The sequence below is a fragment of the Dasypus novemcinctus genome, chromosome 5 (assembly GCF_030445035.2).
Source record: "Dasypus novemcinctus isolate mDasNov1 chromosome 5, mDasNov1.1.hap2, whole genome shotgun sequence".
Taxonomy (NCBI): domain Eukaryota; kingdom Metazoa; phylum Chordata; class Mammalia; order Cingulata; family Dasypodidae; genus Dasypus; species Dasypus novemcinctus.
Window position 1 is genome coordinate 62850001 of NC_080677.1, and position 16616 is coordinate 62866616.

A 16616-nucleotide genomic window follows, 5' to 3' on the forward strand; every position below is an offset into this window, starting at 1 on the left:
TTTAGTTATCCTATGTTTTGTCTTATGGTTTTCATTATTAGTCTGTCGTCCCCGATATGTTTTTGGTGTAATATTAGCTGTTTTATATTCATCCCCGTGTACTCTCACATAACTCCTCTCAGGGTATTAGATTGGCAGGCGTTGTGGGCCCTAAGGGGAGGGGAAAATGGATGTGGAATGGATGGAACAAAGGTAAATAAGGGGGTAAAAGAGATTTCCTCTTTGACCCACTGTTTTTCTAAGAGTGTGCTGTTTAATTTCCAAATCCTGGTGTGAAACCTGGGCTTCTGTCCCTTGCAAATTTCCAGCTTGACTCCACTGTGGTCAGAGATATTGTTTTGTATGATTTCAATCTTTCTGAATTCATTCAGCCTTTCTTTGTGGCCTAGCATATGGTCTATCTTGGAGAATGATCCATGTGCGCTTGAGAAAAATGTATATCCTGCTGTGTTTGGGTGTAATGATCTATATATGTCTATTAGATCCAGCTCCTCTAATATACTGTTCAAATGTTTTGTTTCTTTAGTGATTCTCTTTTGAGATGTTCTGTCCAGAGTTGATAGTGGTGTATTAAAATCCCCCACTATAATTGTAGATGTATCTATTGTTTCACTTAGTTTTTCCAGCGTTTGCCTCACGTATTTAGAGGCACCCTTGTTAGGAGCATAAATATTTATGATTGTTCGATCTTCTTGACAGATTTTCCCTTTCACTAAAATGTAGTGTCCTTCTTTGTCTCTCACAATTGTTTCACATTTAAAGTCTATTTTGTCTGATATTAATATAGCTACTCCTGCCTTTTTTTGGTTACTGTTTGCTTGTATGATTGTTTTCCAGCCATTCACTTTCAATCTCCATGCGTCTCTGGGTCTAAGATGTGTCTCTTGTAGACAGCATACGGATGGATCATATTTCCTTATCCAATGTTCCAGTCTGAATCTTTTGATAGGTGAGTTTAATCCGTTGACATTCAGTGTTATTACTTTCAAGGAATTATTTGTGTTAGCCATATTTTGATTGGATTTGTGTTTGTGTTATTTTGTTTGTATTTTTTTTCCCTTCTCTTTTGGTCTCTTTTTTTTGTTGTTGTTGCTCTTATACTCTCCTCCAACTTTGCCTGTCCTGTTTTTTCCTTTCTTCCTGCAGAACTCCCTTTAGAATTTCTTGAAGGGGAGGTTTCTTGTTGGTATACTCTTTCAGTTTCTGTTTGTCTGCGAATATTTTGAACTCTCCATCATGTTTGAATGCTAGTTTAGCTGGATAGAGTATTCTTGGTTGGAAATTTTTTTCCTTTAGTACCTTGACTATATCATACCACTGCTTTCTTGCCTCCATGGTTTCAGATGAGAAATCAGCACTTAATCTAGTGGAGCTTCCCTTGTATGTGATGGTTTTCTTTTCTCTTGCTGCTTTTAGGATTTTCTCTTTGTCTTGTGCATTGGATAATTTGACAAGTATATGTCTTGGGGTGGGCATGTTGGGGTTTTTGACTAGTGGAGTGCGCTGTCCTCCTTGGATATGTACATCTTTCTCTTTCAGTAGATTTGGGTAGTTTTCAGCCATTATTTCCTGCAACACTCCTTCTGACCCCTTTCCCTTCTCTTCTCCTTCTGGAATGTCTATAATACGTATGTTTGAGCATTTTGCATTGTCATTCAGGTCCCTAAGTCCTAGCTAGATTTTTTCTATCTTTTTATCGACCCCTTCTACTATCTGTTTGATTTCTGATGTACTGTCTTCCACATCACTAATTCTCTGCTCTGCCTCTTCTAGTCTGCTGATATTTGCTGCAAGTGTATTTTTGATTTCTTGAACTGTGGTGTTCATTCCCATCATATCTGTTATCTTTTTGCGTATGTCTGCAATTTCCCCTCCAAGTGATGTCTTCATGTTGTTAACCTCTTTCATTACTTCATCAAATTTGTCGGTGACAAATGTTCTGAGATCTTTCATTGCTTGTCCAAAGTTCTGCTCCCCTTCCTGATTTTTGGTTTGTTGATTGGATTCAGCCATGTTTTCCTGATTACTGGTTTGGTTTGTAGATTTTTGTTGCTTTCTGGTCATTATTTAATCTTGACGGATTTAATCAGTTCCTTAGCTTCTTTGTCTACTCTTAGAGATTAATTAGCTGTTGTTTTTGCATAAGTGTTATATCTTCTCTTTGTCACTTTGTTCTTCTTATTCTAATTTCTTGTTGTTGGTTAAGTTCACTTTAAAGGAAAGTATTAGTGCTGGGGAAAGGCAATTATGTAAGCAAGGGAAAAGTGTAAAGTAGTATTGGTGATATATGTTAACAAAGCAAGAATATGAGATCTGGGAGGATGGAGGTTAGATTCACGTAAATTGTGTGGAGTTATAGCAGTAGGTAGAGTACCTATTATGGGGTAGATGATTGAATATGGGAGGAATATGGTATGAGCTAAAAAGCTATTGTTTTCATGAGAGAGGGAAAAAGAAAAGACAGTTAATAGTTTCAAGAGTGGATAACAGACAGAAAACAGAACAAAGGTATTAGAAATTAAGACTTAGACACTTCATGGATCAAAGAAAGGGAGGTGGGAGGTGGAATATAGGAGAGACAGTAGATGATGGTGGATATCAAGATGTAGGGGAAAGAGGATAGTGTTCACACAGAATCAGTTCACACAGAAATGAGGCAGTGGAGGATGATGAAACCCCAGCAAATGTGAGGTGTTTCCTGCCGCACCTATTGTTAAATAGTTAAAATAAAATAAGTAGAAGATGAGGGACATGAGGGAGAGAGAAAACAGAAAAAAATAAAAATAAAAATAAATAAAAAAATAAAGGGGGGGAAGAGAAGAAAGGAAGAAAGGAAAAGGGGGTCGGCAAAGGGTGGGGAACAGGTAGCGGAAAGGAAAAAAAACAGATATACACGAACCACAATTAAAACACCAACTACACAACAACAACCACAAAAAAACCCCTAAATAACTGAATAAAAAAAAGACTTTGGGGGATATGCTGTGAGAAAAGACTAGGTTATAATGTGGTGTTAGCAATCAGGACATTAAAAAAAGTAAAAAATAAGACAAAATGAAAATAAAAACAAAACAAAATGAAATGATAAAAAAAATGCCAACTTTGAAGGCTAGGGCATTCAAGGACCTCAGATGGACCTCAGGGCATGATGAATTCATGGGTGGAAAGTCTGAGATATTAAAGACTCAAGAGGTGTGATTCTCTGTGGTGTGGGCACCCAGAGTTTAGGGGATTCAGATCAGGCAACCTCCAATCTGGTCAACAGGAAGCCTAGGAGCCCCATAGTGTAACACAGCCCTCAGGGATCCCCATAGCTGGGCGCCAGCCCTATGGGGGAAGTCAGATCCACAAACTCTATATTATGTCTGAACCTTGCAATTCACTTACTTAGTAGGACTCATTAATGTGGGTATATCATCACTTCAGCTTTTGGACAGCTCCCGCCCTATGCTTCCAGAACACTGCCACTTGAGGGCGCCTTTACACCGCAGCCACTTTACTGGCACAGATCCAAAGCCCGGCCAGTGACGCCGAAAACAGATTCCAAAACCGGAATTCCCAAGCTTCGCAAAATATTCCCTAATCAGCTTCCAGACGTGTCCCCCTCCCTCGCCACACCTTGAAACAACTTCCCAATTATGTCCCTTTATTGCCTACAGCCTAATTCGATTGCAGATCGGCTGCCAGGCTTGTGGGGGCGGGGCTTCAGACGGAAGCGCTATTATTTGTGTCCGCAATCAAAAATTTTCCCCGCTTCACAACAAAACACCGTCTATCTCCCCAAATCGATCCACAAAGGCGACCTGTCGCATCAACCCGCCAACAGCCCGCCCAGGACTCGCGAACTCCCCAGTACTGCAGAGCCACCAAAAAGTTGAGCCGCTGCGCAGCACCGCGGCTCCACCCACCCCCAAGAGGGAGGAACCCGTGTGCGGGTCTCACCTCCGGGCAATAGAACCCAAATTATATCTTATAGACCAATCCTCTCTGTTACCTTTCAACCAAATCGATGTCTAGACACTTCCTGCCCTGTAAAAATCCTGAAAAAGCCCTGCCTTGGAGAACCTCCAGCCGCGCCCAGCCGTTTCTTCCCAGGAGATATCGCAAGGCAAGTTCACTCAGCGACCATCTTGCTTCTTTCAATCTACATCCTATCTTTTTCTTTTCTTTTTTCTTCTCTTCACAAGAGACTTAAATCACAGTAATTCATATATACAATATAGTACTCCCACACATCCACCATAAAACCTTTTCCCTTCCACAGCGATATTCTTATAACTTATTCATATCGTATTTACTTAAACTGATGCACAGACTCTGAGACAATAGCTTTCAAACAAGGTGACATCTGTGCTTACATTGTGGTCCATACTTTAGGATATACAGTTTTCTAAATTTTTAGTTATCCTATGTTTTACATTATGGTTTACATTATTAGTCTGTCATCCCCTATATGTTTTTGGTGTAATATTACATGTTTTATATCCATCCTTGTGTACTCTCATGAAACTCCTCTCTTACCCACACATTTACCTTGGTTCCACCCATTCAACATCCATTTTCCCCTCCCCTTGGGGCCCACAGCAACAGCCAATCTCCATTTCCCGAGGAGCCATGTCCAGAGATACTTGCAAAAGTGTTCAGGGCCTGACTTGCTCAACTGCCCTAATGCCCTGGGAGCCAACCTTTCTCTCGAGAGATACAGTTCCCTCTTTTTTGATGGCATTAGTACTCCCCAGGATGTGGGTCCACCCCCACTCTTAGTACTTGGGGCTCTATCCAATGGTACAACCCTCCCTGGCAAAATGAACATTCAGACATTCCCCAGGAGTCCGTCCCATGTCAGACCATCCCCTCTGAGCATCCTAAACAGGTAACCCTCTTAATTATATTTTGATACGGTTTTCTCAGCATTTTACTCTCAACCAACGCCTGACACTCTCCTATGTTCATATGTTGCCCCTCCCTTCCCCCAAGTTTTTGGGCAATATTACCCATCTGCCCATCCCCAGCCCCCCTCAAACCCGCAAAGCCCCACCCAAAGGCAACCCCTTGCCTCCATTTTATCTCTTCTTTGTGCTCATACTTACCGCCAGCTCATCATAGATTCCACCTCTGCAGACTTCGGCTCACATCCTTCCTCCACCCCCCAATTTCCTGTAAGCCTATCTTCCAGTCTCTAGCTCTCTGAGGCAGCTTGCTTATTTCATATCATTGAGGTCATGTAGTATTTGTCCTTCAATGCCTGGGTTGCTTCACTCAACATAAGGTTCTCAAGATTCATCCATGTTATCATGTGTGTTTGTAGTGTATTTTTTCTTACAGCCAAGTAATATTCAATTGTATGTATATGCCACATTTTATTGATCCACTCATCTGTTGATGGGCATTTGGGTTGATTCCAACTTTTGGCGATAGTGAACAATGCTCTGTGAACATTGGTATACATATATCGGTTTGTGTCCTTGTTTTCAGTTCTGCTGGGTATATACCCAGCAGTGGTATTGCTGGGTCATATGGCAAATCTATGGCTAGTTTTTTGAGAAACCACCAAACTGTCCTCCAGAATGGTTGGATCCTTTTGCATTCCCACCAGCAGTGGATGAGTGTTCCCCTTTCTTAACATCCTCTCCAGCATTTGTATTCTTCTGTTTTTTTCATAGCTGCCAATCTTATGGGAGTAAGATAATATCTCATTGTAGTTTGATTTGCATTTCCCTGATAGCTAGAGATTTGGAGCATTTTTTCATGTGCTTTTTAGCCATTTGTATTTCTTCTTTGGAGAAGTGTCTGTTTAAATCTTTTTCCCATTTTCTAAATGGGTTGTTTATCTTTTTATTTTCAAGATATAGGAGTTCTTTATATATGTAAGTTATAAGTCTCTTATCAGATATATGGTTGCCAAATATTTTCTCCCATTGTGTGGGTTCCCTTTTTACTTTCTTGACAAACTCCTTTGAGGTGCAAAAGGCTTTAATTTTGAGGAAGTCCCATTTATCTATTTGTTCTTTTGCTGCTCTTGCTTTTGGTGTGATATTCATGAAGCCATTTCCTATTACAAGGTCCTGTAGATGTTTCCCTACACTGCTTTCCAAGGTCTTTATGGTCTTGGCTCTTATATTTAGGTCATTGATCCATCTTGAGTTGATCTTTGTATAAGGTGTGAGATGGTAATCCTCTTTCATTTCTACATATGGCTATCCAGTTCTCCAGACACCATTTGTTGAATAGACCACTCTCTCCCAGTTGAGAGGGTTTGGTGGCTTTATCGAATATTATGTGGCTATATATGTGAGGTTCTATATCAGAGCTTTCAATTCGATTCCATTGGTCTGTGTGTCTCTCCTTATGCCAATACCATGCTGTTTTCACTACTGTAGCTTTGTAGTATGTTTTGAAGTCAGGTAGTGTGATTCCTCCAAGTTCATTTTTCTCTTTCAATATGTCTTTGGCTATTCGGGGCCTCTTTCCTTTCCAAATAAATTTCATGGTTAGTTTTTCTAGTTCCTTAAAGAAGGCTGTGTTGATTTTTATTGGGATTACATTGAATGTGTAGATCAGTTTTGGTAGGATAGACATCTAAATAATATTTAATCTTCCTACCCATGAACAAGGAATATTCTTCCATTTATTTAGGTCTTCTTTGATTTCCTTGAACAGTCTTCTATAGTTCTCAGTGTATAAGTTTTTTACATCTTCAGTTAAATTTATTCCTAAATATTTGATTTTTTTATTTACTATTGTAAATGGTATTTGTTTCTTGATTTCCTCCTGATCTTGCTCATTATTGGTGTACAGAAATGCTACTGATTTTTGCACATTGATCTTATAACCTGCGACTTTACTAAACTCATTTATGAGTTCTAGAAGCTTTGTTGTAGATCTCTCAGGGTTTTCTATGTATAGGATTATGTGATCTGCAAATAATGAAATTCTGACTTCTTCCTTTCCAATTTGAATGCCTTTTGTATCTGGTTCTTGCCTCAGTGCTCGAGCAAGTACTTCTAAGACAATGTTAAATAGAAGGGGAGACAATGGACATCCTTGTCTTGTTCCTGACTTTAGAGGGAAGGATTCTAGGATTTCTCCATTGTAAACAATGTTGGCTTTAGGTTTTTCGTATATACTCTTTATCATGTTCAAAAAATTTCCTTGTATTCTGATCTTTTGGAGTGTTTTTATCAAGATAGGGTGCTGTATTTTGTCAAATGCTTTTTCTGCATCTATAGATATAATCATGTGATTTTTTTCCTTCAATCTGTTTATATGGTGTATTACGTTGATTGATTTTCTTATGTTGAACCATCCTTGCATACCTGGGATGAATCCCACTTGGCCATGGTGTATAATTCATTTAATGTGTTGTTGAATACAATTAGCAGGTATTTTGTTAAGTATTTTTGCATCTAGCTTCATTAGAGAAATGGTCTGTAATTTTCCTTTCTTGTGGTGTCTTTGTTTGGCTTTGGTACTAGGGTAATGTTGGAATCATAGAAGGAGTTAGGCAATGTTTCTTCTGTTTCGAATTTTTGGAATAGTTTCAGCAGGATTGGTGTTAGTTCTTTCTGGAATATTTTTTAGAATTCACCTGTGAAGCTGTCTGGCCCTGGGCTCTTCTTAGTTGGGAGGTTTTTAATGACTGATTCTATGTCTTTACTTGTGATTGGTTTGTTAAGATCATCAATTTCTTCTTTTGTCAATATGGGCTGCTTTTGTGTTTCTAGGAATTTGTCCATTTTCTCTGAATTGTCATTTTTGTTGGAATATAGTTTTTCAAAGTATCCTCTTATGATAGTCTTTATTTCTATGGGGTCAGTGGTGATATCGCCTTTCTCATTTCTTATTTTGTGTGTTTGCGTCTTCTCTCTGTTTTTCTTTGTTAGTCTCGCTGAAGGTTTGTCAGTTTTGTTGATCTTCTCAAAAAAACCAGCTTTTGTGCGGCAGCTTGCTCGGTCGGTAGAGGTGGGGTCTGGCTGCGGATGAGGGGTCGGTCCAGCTTTGGACGAGGGGTCAGTCCCACTTGGGATGAGGGGTTGGTCCGGCAGCAGACGAGGGGTTGGTCTCACAGGGGTTGCGCGGTTCGGGTGACGGGGTCGCCCGGCGAAGCCGGCGGCAAAGGGGTCGCCCAGAGAAGCCGGCGACAAACTGGGGACAAGGGAGGCCAGGCCCTTGTTGGGGGCTCTCAGGACTGGAGGGCGCATGGCAGAAGAACTACCGTGGAGACAACGTAAACACGCAAGTCCACTTTATTGAGGGAGAGACAACAGTTTTATAGGGGTTGGGGAAGGCTGATTGGTCAAAGCCACGCCCTGTTCTGATTGGTTGCCAGCGAAAGGTCAGTGGGTGGTACTGGATGGGAGAGGGGTGGTAATTAGGGATTGGCTGTTGCTGTTGCTGGGGGAAGTGGCAGGGTTTAGTGATGGGTGGCTGTTGTTGCTGGGGTAGAGGGCAGACTTGAGTTTCCCACCCATGCCTGGCTGTTGCTGCTGTCAGGGGGAGGGAAAAGGGCAGACTGGATTTTTCCGCCCATGCCTGGCTGTTGCTGCTGTCAGGGGAGGGGAAAAGGGCAGACTGGAATTTTCCGCCCTGCGCCTGTGCAGGGAGAAAGAAGAAGAAGGGTGCCGCCCCACAGGCATCGTGTGGCGCCATCCGGGAGGAGGGGTGGCTGCGGAAGCATGGCTGCCGAGAAGGGGAGACCCGAGGGCACTCTGCACCCATGCCGAGCTCCCTTCAGGGGTGGTGGTGAGTTTGACCAGCCACCCTATTATGGGGGCAGCGGCTTGGCCTGCCGCGGCCGCTACCCTGCCAGGCCAGCAAACCACACTTCAGCCCGAGGGGTGACCGCACTTTTGGTCTTGTTTATCTTTTCAAGTGCTTTCTTATTTTCTATTTCATTTAGTTCTGCTCTTATTTTTGTTATTTCCTTCCTTCTTCTTCCTGTTGGGTTACTTCGTTGTTTTTTTTCTAATTCCTTCAAATGTGCAGTTAGTTCTTCAATTTTTGCTCTTTCTTCTTTTTTGATATATGTATTTATGGCTATAAATTTCCCTCTCAGTACTGCTTTTGCTGCATCCCATAAATTTTGGTATGTTGTGTTATCATTATCCTTTGTTTCAAGGTAGTCATTGATTTCTTTTGAGATTTCCTCTTTGACCCACTGTTTTTCTAAGAGTGTGCTGTTTAATTTCCAAATCCTGGTGTGAAACCTGGGCTTCTGTCCCTTGCAAATTTCCAGCTTGACTCCACTGTGGTCAGAGATATTGTTTTGTATGATTTTGATCTTTCTGAATTCATTAAGCCTTTCTTTGTGGCCTAGCATATGGTCTATCTTGGAGAATGATCCATGTGCGCTTGAGAAAAATGTATATCCTGCTGTGTTTGGGTGTAATGATCTATATATGTCTATTAGATCCAGCTCCTCTAATATACTGTTCAAATGTTTTGTTTCTTTAGTGATTCTCTTTTGAGATATTCTGTCCAGAGTTGATAGTGGTGTATTAAAATCCCCCACTATAATTGTAGATGTATCTATTGTTTCACTTAGTTTTTCCAGCGTTTGCCTCACGTATTTAGAGGCACCCTTGTTAGGAGCATAAATATTTATGATTGTTCGATCTTCTTGACAGATTTTCCCTTTCACTAAAATGCAGTATCCTTCTTTGTCTCTCACAATTGTTTCACATTTAAAGTCTATTTTGTCTGATATTAATATAGCTACTCCTGCCTTTTTTTGGTTACTGTTTGCTTGTAAGATTGTTTTCCAGCCATTCACTTTCAACCTCCATGAGTCTCTGGGTCTAAGATGTGTCTCTTGTAGACAGCATATAGATGGGTCATATTTCCTTATCCAATGTCCCAGTCTGAATCTTTTGATAGGCGAGTTTAATCCATTGACATTCAGTGTTATTACTTTCAAGGAATTATTTGTGTTAGCCATATTTTGATTGGAGTTGTGTTTTCATATTTTGTTTGCTTTTTTTTTCTTTTCTTTTTGTCTTTTTTGCTGCTCTTACACTCTCCTCCAACTCTGCCTCTCCTGTTTTTTTTTTCTTTCTTCCTGCAGAACTCCCTTTAGTATTTCATGAAGGGCTGTATTCTTGTAGGCATACTCTTTTAATTTTTGTTTATCTGTGAATATTTTGAACTCTCCATCATTTATTAATGCTAGCTCAGCTGGGTAGAATGTTCTTCGTTGGATATTTTTTCTTTTAGTACCTTGACTATATCATACCACTGCCTTCTTGCCTCCATGGTTTCAGATGAGAAATCAGCACTTAATCTTATGGAGCTTCACTTGTATGTGATGGTTTTCTTTTCTCTTGCAGCTTTTAGAATTTTCTGTTTGTCTTGAGCATTGGATAATTTGACAAGTATATGTCTTGGAGTAGGCCTGTTGGGATTTATGGTGTTTTTGGTGCGTTGTGCTTCCTGGACATGTACATCCATCTCCCTCAGTAGATTTGGGAAGTTTTCAGCCATTATTTCCTCCAACACCCCTTCTGTCTCCTTTCCCTTCTCTTTTCCTTCTGGGATGCCTATAATATGTATGTTTGTGCATTTTGCATTGTCATTCAGGTCCCAAAGTCCCAGCTGGATTTTTTCTGTCTTTTTATTGATCAGTTCTACTATCTGTTTGATTTCAGATGTACTGTCTTCCACATCACTGATTCTCTCCTCTGCCTCTTTTAATCTGTTGCTATTTGCTGAGAGTGCAATTTTGATTTCTTGAACTGTGATGTTCATCACCATCATATCTGTTATCTTTTTGTGTATGACTGTAATTTCTTCTGTATTCTCTCCAAGTGTTTTCTTCATATTGTTATTTTCCTTTACTTCATTAAGTTGGTCTCTAGTATATGTTTTGAGATCTTTAATTACTTGTCCAATGTTCTGTTCCTCTTCCTGGTTTTTAGTTTGTTCATTGTATTCGGCCATGTTTTCCTGATTATTGGTTTGGTTTGTGTTTTTTTGTTGCTTTCTGGTCATCATTTTATCTTGATGGGTTTAATCAGTTCCTTAGCTTCTTTGTCTAGTCTTGGGGATTAATTAGTTGCTGTTCATGTGTCAGTGTTATGTCTTCTCTTCTTCACTTTGTTCTTCTTACTCTATTTTCTTGTTGCTGGCTAAGTTCACTTTGAAGGAAAATATTAGGGCCAGGGAAAGCAAAATGAGTAAGAAAAGAAAATGTATAAAGTAGTATTGGTAATAAATGTTACAGAGCAACAATGTGAGGTCTGGGATAATGGATGTTAGACTCATGTAAGTTGTGTAGAGTTATAGCAGTAAGGAGAGTACCTATAATGAGACAGTCATCTGAATATGGGGAGGAATATAGTATGAATTAATAGGCCAGTGTTTTTATGAGAGAGGGAAAGAGAAAAGAAAGACAATAATATCAAGACAATAATATCAATTTAAAAGACAGAAAAAAGAACAAAGATGTTAGAAATAAAAAAATCAGACAATTTGGGGGCCAAAGAAAGGGAGATGGAATGTAAAAGAAACAGTAGATGATGGAGGATAGAAAGATGTAGGTGGAAAGGGATAGTGTAGGTGGCCAAATCAATACACACAGAAAGGAGGAAATGGAGCATGAGGAAACACAGCAAATGTGAAGTGCTCCCTGCAGATCTATTATATAAAGAAAAGAAAAGAAAAAAAGGAGAAAGAGAGAGAAAAGTAAAAAAGAGAAGAGGGGGGCAAAGAAAAGGGGGGGGGGGGCAGACAAGAAAAAGAAAAAGAGAAAAAAACTAAATAAATGAAAAAGAATCTTGGGGGATAAAACAGGAGAAAAGACCAGGACTCAATGCAATAGTAGCAACTACATAAAAGAAAAAAAAAAAAAAAGGAAAAAAAAGAACCAACGTTTCAAGCTAGGAATTCTCTTTACAGTTAAATAAAATGCTTAGGGAACTGACTTTCCCCCTTTCTCCCTTCTTAACTTCTCTCTTTCCCAGGGCAGCAGGAAAGCTGCCTGAGAGGTCTGGTAGGAGATTCAAATGGGTCCTTGTTGAACCAACTCAACACGGAAGACTGTGACTCTGTTTCCAGTGTGAGAGCTCCTACAGCTCACCAGAAACCCCAAATATGCTATTGGAAGCTTGGATAGCACGTCTTATAGTCCCCCCCCCCCCCACTTAGGTGTGGTAGGGAAGGTCTAATTGATTTTCTGACTCCACCTTCTCCAAGACCAAGTTTCCTATCCCAGGACGTTTAGGTTAATTGGACTTTCTCAGCAGATTTGCCTCTCCTTTCTTCCCAGACTCTCCCCATGTCAGCTGGTACACTCCTCTAAGCTCAAGGAGAAAAAAAAACCTCACCACAACAAAAAACGCAGAGAGCTAGGGCAATCAAGGACCTCAGATGGACCTCAGGGCGTGGTGGATCTGGGAATGGGAAGTCCGTGATATTGCAGACTCAAGGTGTGTGAGTCTCTGGAGTGTGGGCTACCAGGGTTTAGGGGATACAGACCTGGGAACCACACATCTGGTAAACACAGGGTTTGGGAACACTGCAGCACAACAAAGTTTTCAGGGATCGCCACGGCCAGGCCACAAGCCCTAGGTGGAGGGGTTCCGCCTACAACTTCTGACCTCCATGTCAGAAACCCAAAATTCCATCTCTTGCAAGAATCTCTTCTGTCACTGTCTCACCAAATCAACATCCAGACACCTCCTGCCCTACAAGCCCCTGAAACAGCCCGGTTCAGCAGGACTCCAACCCTACTCAGCCACTTCTTTGCAGAGAGATTATGAGGTGCACTCACTCAGATGCCATCTTGCCCTGCCTCCTAACCCTTATTTTTAAAGGACAGTTTTGCCAGATATGGCATTCTTGACTGGCAGTTTTCCTCTTTCAGTACCTTAAATATATCATGACTCTTTTAATCATGTTCATGGCTTCTATTAAGAGGTTGGTACTTAATCTTATTGAGTTTCCCTTATATGGGATGCTTTGCTTTACTCTTGCTGCTTTCAGAATCCTCTCTTTAGCTCTGATACCTGTTTCTGAACAGTAGGTCTCTGGGTAGGTCTATCATAACTATTCTGTTTGGGGTGTGTTGTCCTTCTTAGATATTGATATTTATGTCTTTCATAGGGTTGAGAAATTTTTGGTCATTATTTCCTCAAGTATTCTTTCTGCCCCTTTTGCATTCACTTCTCCTTCTGGGACACTGACAATGTGCATGTTTGTTCTTTTCATATTCAATTCTCTGAGACTTCCATTTTTCCATTATCTTCTCTTACTGTTCTCTTATCTTTTCCAGTTTAGATATCCTGTCTTAAAATTACTAATTTTGTCTTTGAGCAATTGAAATCTGCTCTTATGTGCCTTTAATGTGTCTTTCATTCCCATAAGGTCTGTTACGATTCTTTGCAGGCTTTCAAATTATTCTTTATGCTCACCCAGTGTTTTCTTAATATCCTTTATCTTTTCAGTCATATTTTAAGTTCTTAGAATTGATTTAGGAGAGTTGAGTGATTATTATGGATTAATTGCTTTAAATCCTGTATCTGTTCAGGATATTTGGTTTTTCATTTTTCTGGGCCATCTCTCCTGTCTCCTAGTATGGTTTGTAAATTTTTGCTAATATCTAGGTATCTGAATATGTTGGTGAATTTACTCTGATGGCCAATTTCTCTCTCGCTTATTGTTCCCCCCCCCCCCCCACAGGTCTTCTTTGATATTTAGTTCTACTTATTATAAATCTTTAAAATTACCCAGGTTAAGTTACCAAAATTGGGCCAGGGACTCACTGATGGGGAATTTCTCCCAGGGTTTAAGAGACAGAGAAAACCCAGTTTATGTCCATGCAATTTCCAGACCTGCCAGCGGATGGTGTTCGTCAATGCAACTTTCCACGGGGTGTTTCAGTCTGGTCTTTTCTGTGTTGAATTGCCAGAGTGGAGATTAAAGTGCACTCTTCTGGCGGAATTCATTGAGGAAAATTCCATTGACTCCCCCTTCCTTTTCCCTTGAAACAGCTGACAGGGAGGAAGATGTCTTTTCCCCTCTCAGTCAGCTTCAGTGTTTTACCCCAGTTTAATATCTTGGGGGTGAGGCAGGGCAGCCCTTCCAGGTTGCTGCAAGCATTTGATAACTCAAGTTTTTTTTTTTGATTTTTCATCTCTCTATCCCTCATCGTCCTAGGAGTTGTGTAGCACTGTCCTGGACTGCTGACCCCCAAAGCAGGTCCATCAGACAACTTTTGGCTCTTTCTACATTGTTTTTGTGAGAATTGAGCCCTGCCTGCTAGTCTGCCATTTTCCCCTTGAAGATGAAGTTTGAAGAATGTAGAAAAATTGATCAGATGTAATGGAGTCCTAGTATATTTTAGTAAAAGATAATAACATATCCAAAGGTCTATAATGCTGTGGATATCGACAGCTGGGAATCAATAATTATTTAAAATTCTTGAGGGATGAAGTGTAATAGATTGATTTTTCTTCAATTCAAATTTAGCTGTTTGCCATGGCATTAAATGCATATAAATTCATTCATTCATTAATAGCACCTTTTCGACACCATATATCTATTAAATAGCAACTAGGTTAACTACTAGAAACTGGAAATTAATCTGAAAAGGCACATGAAAATCATTACGTTTTACTTTTACTATTCTAGTACTATTAGTATTTAAACACTTAACTGTTTGAAAGTAGTACCCTTTGCTGAAAGTATTTGTTTCTAAGTTTCGTGTCCATTCTACATTTGCTTGAAACATGTAAGGTCTGATAATTTGGCCTTAAACTCAGTTTCTTCTCATACAATAGGACTACATTATTTACAATGATTGTTTCCAAAAGATTTTACCTTTTTCCAAATTTGACAATGTGGAGGCTTTTTGGAGATTGTGTCCTGCTCCCATACTGGCCGTATTTTTTGAAAGACAGCTCTACACTTTTTCTGGGGGCACTGATCATTCTATCAACAAGCAAACACAAGTCTGCAGAAGTTTGAATGGATGGATTTAAATATTTCTGCTATCATATCATCAGGTAAGCAATTTTGACATTTCCCCCCCTGGTTTCAGAGACCAGAAATCCAATATCAAAGTATCAGCAAAGTTTACTTTCTCCCCAAAGACTGTAGTGCTCTGAGGTTGGCTTCTGGCAATCCTTGAGTTTGAGAACTTACATCACATGGCCTTTCTTGCATCTGATCTTTTGGGACCCCTGAGAATTGTCTTTGCCAGCTCTTTCTGAGACTTATTCCATGGCATCCCTCTACTCTTCTATCTTTACCTATGCTTGGCCAATGTCTATGCTTCTGTCAATTTGTGTTTTAAGGTTTCAGGTATATTTTATTTATTTATTTTAAAAGATGTATTTATTTTTAAATTTGTTTCTCTCCCCCCACCCCCCAGTTGTCTGCTCTCTGTGTCCATTCTCTGTGTGTTCTTCTGTATCTGCTTGTGTTAGCAGCACCTGGAATCTGTGTCTCTTTTTGTTGCATCATCTTACTGTGTCAGCTTTTCGTGTGTGTGGTGCCATTCCTGGGCAGGCTGCACTTTTTTTCGCACTGGGTGGCTCTCCTTATGGGGTGCACTCCTTGTGCTTCTGTCAGGTATATTTTAGACACAGCTAAACAAAGAAAATGCATTTCTAGTCCTGTTTCCCTTATTAATTTTTGGGATTTCCAGGAGGGGAAGAGGAAAATTCTGATAATATGTCTCCATATTGAAATTGGATGATCCTTTACATTATTTTAAAGCCATCTTTCAAATTCAAAATATCGAAGGACTTCTAAATCTGAATTTTGAAGTTAATTTTCTTGTTTTGGATTTTTCACTCTGAAGTTATGTATTCTGAGAGATACTGTGTTGGATTAGAATGAAACTAAGCATTTTTATTTAACATTCTACCTTCTGTCAAGAATACAGGAATGTTTTTATACAAATCAAAACATATAGTAGCCATCAAATGTCAAAAAATAAAAACTGTAAGTAAATCTCTGTTGATGTCTTGATGAGTTTCATGAAAGTTAGATTTGTGTTGGAATGATCTTAGATAATAGTTTTTCCCAGACCTGATTGTGCATCCAAAGAGGTGAGAAAGCTTTTTAAAAAGATGAATATATTCTGAAGATGTTAAAACTTCTGATGTGGTAGGAAGGAATAGGATGGAGTCTAGGAATCTATTTTTTAGAATTATCTTAGATAATTCTTTTGTGCTACCAGTTATGGTAAAAAATGCTATATATCATTAGCAGATATTGGAAATGCCCCCCCCCCCCCATTTAATTGCTCCTATAGAGCAGTATTACACTGCTATGCCAGCAGCAATAGTGGAGAGTACTATGCGGAAGCATTCTGGGAACTGAAAGTTTCTTTGCATTTGCCTATAAATCTTTGCATGTTAAGTGTGTTGGAAAGTCTGTGCAATTGATAGACTACATTACTTTTGAAATTTTCTTTGTAATTCTCTAACCACAGCTGTTCTCTTTTCTGTGACATCATTTTGGTTGCCAGAGAGAGAAACTCTGAGCATAGAAACAGAAATATGGAAAACTACATTTCTTGGGGAAAATATTTAATAACTCAAAATGTATTTTTTTCTGAAGAGCAATAAATGTAGTTCTTCTAAAAGTATGAAGGGAAGCAGATTTGGCTCAAC

The 16616-nt window shown here is 39.7% G+C and overlaps 1 protein-coding gene across 1 annotated transcript in view; it reads left to right on the top strand.

Moving 5' to 3' along the window:
• The window catches only part of LOC139439063 (uncharacterized), a 133392-nt gene that overhangs the window by 104920 nt on the left and 11856 nt on the right, over positions 1-16616 (top strand). The gene's annotated exons all lie outside the window — the stretch shown is intronic.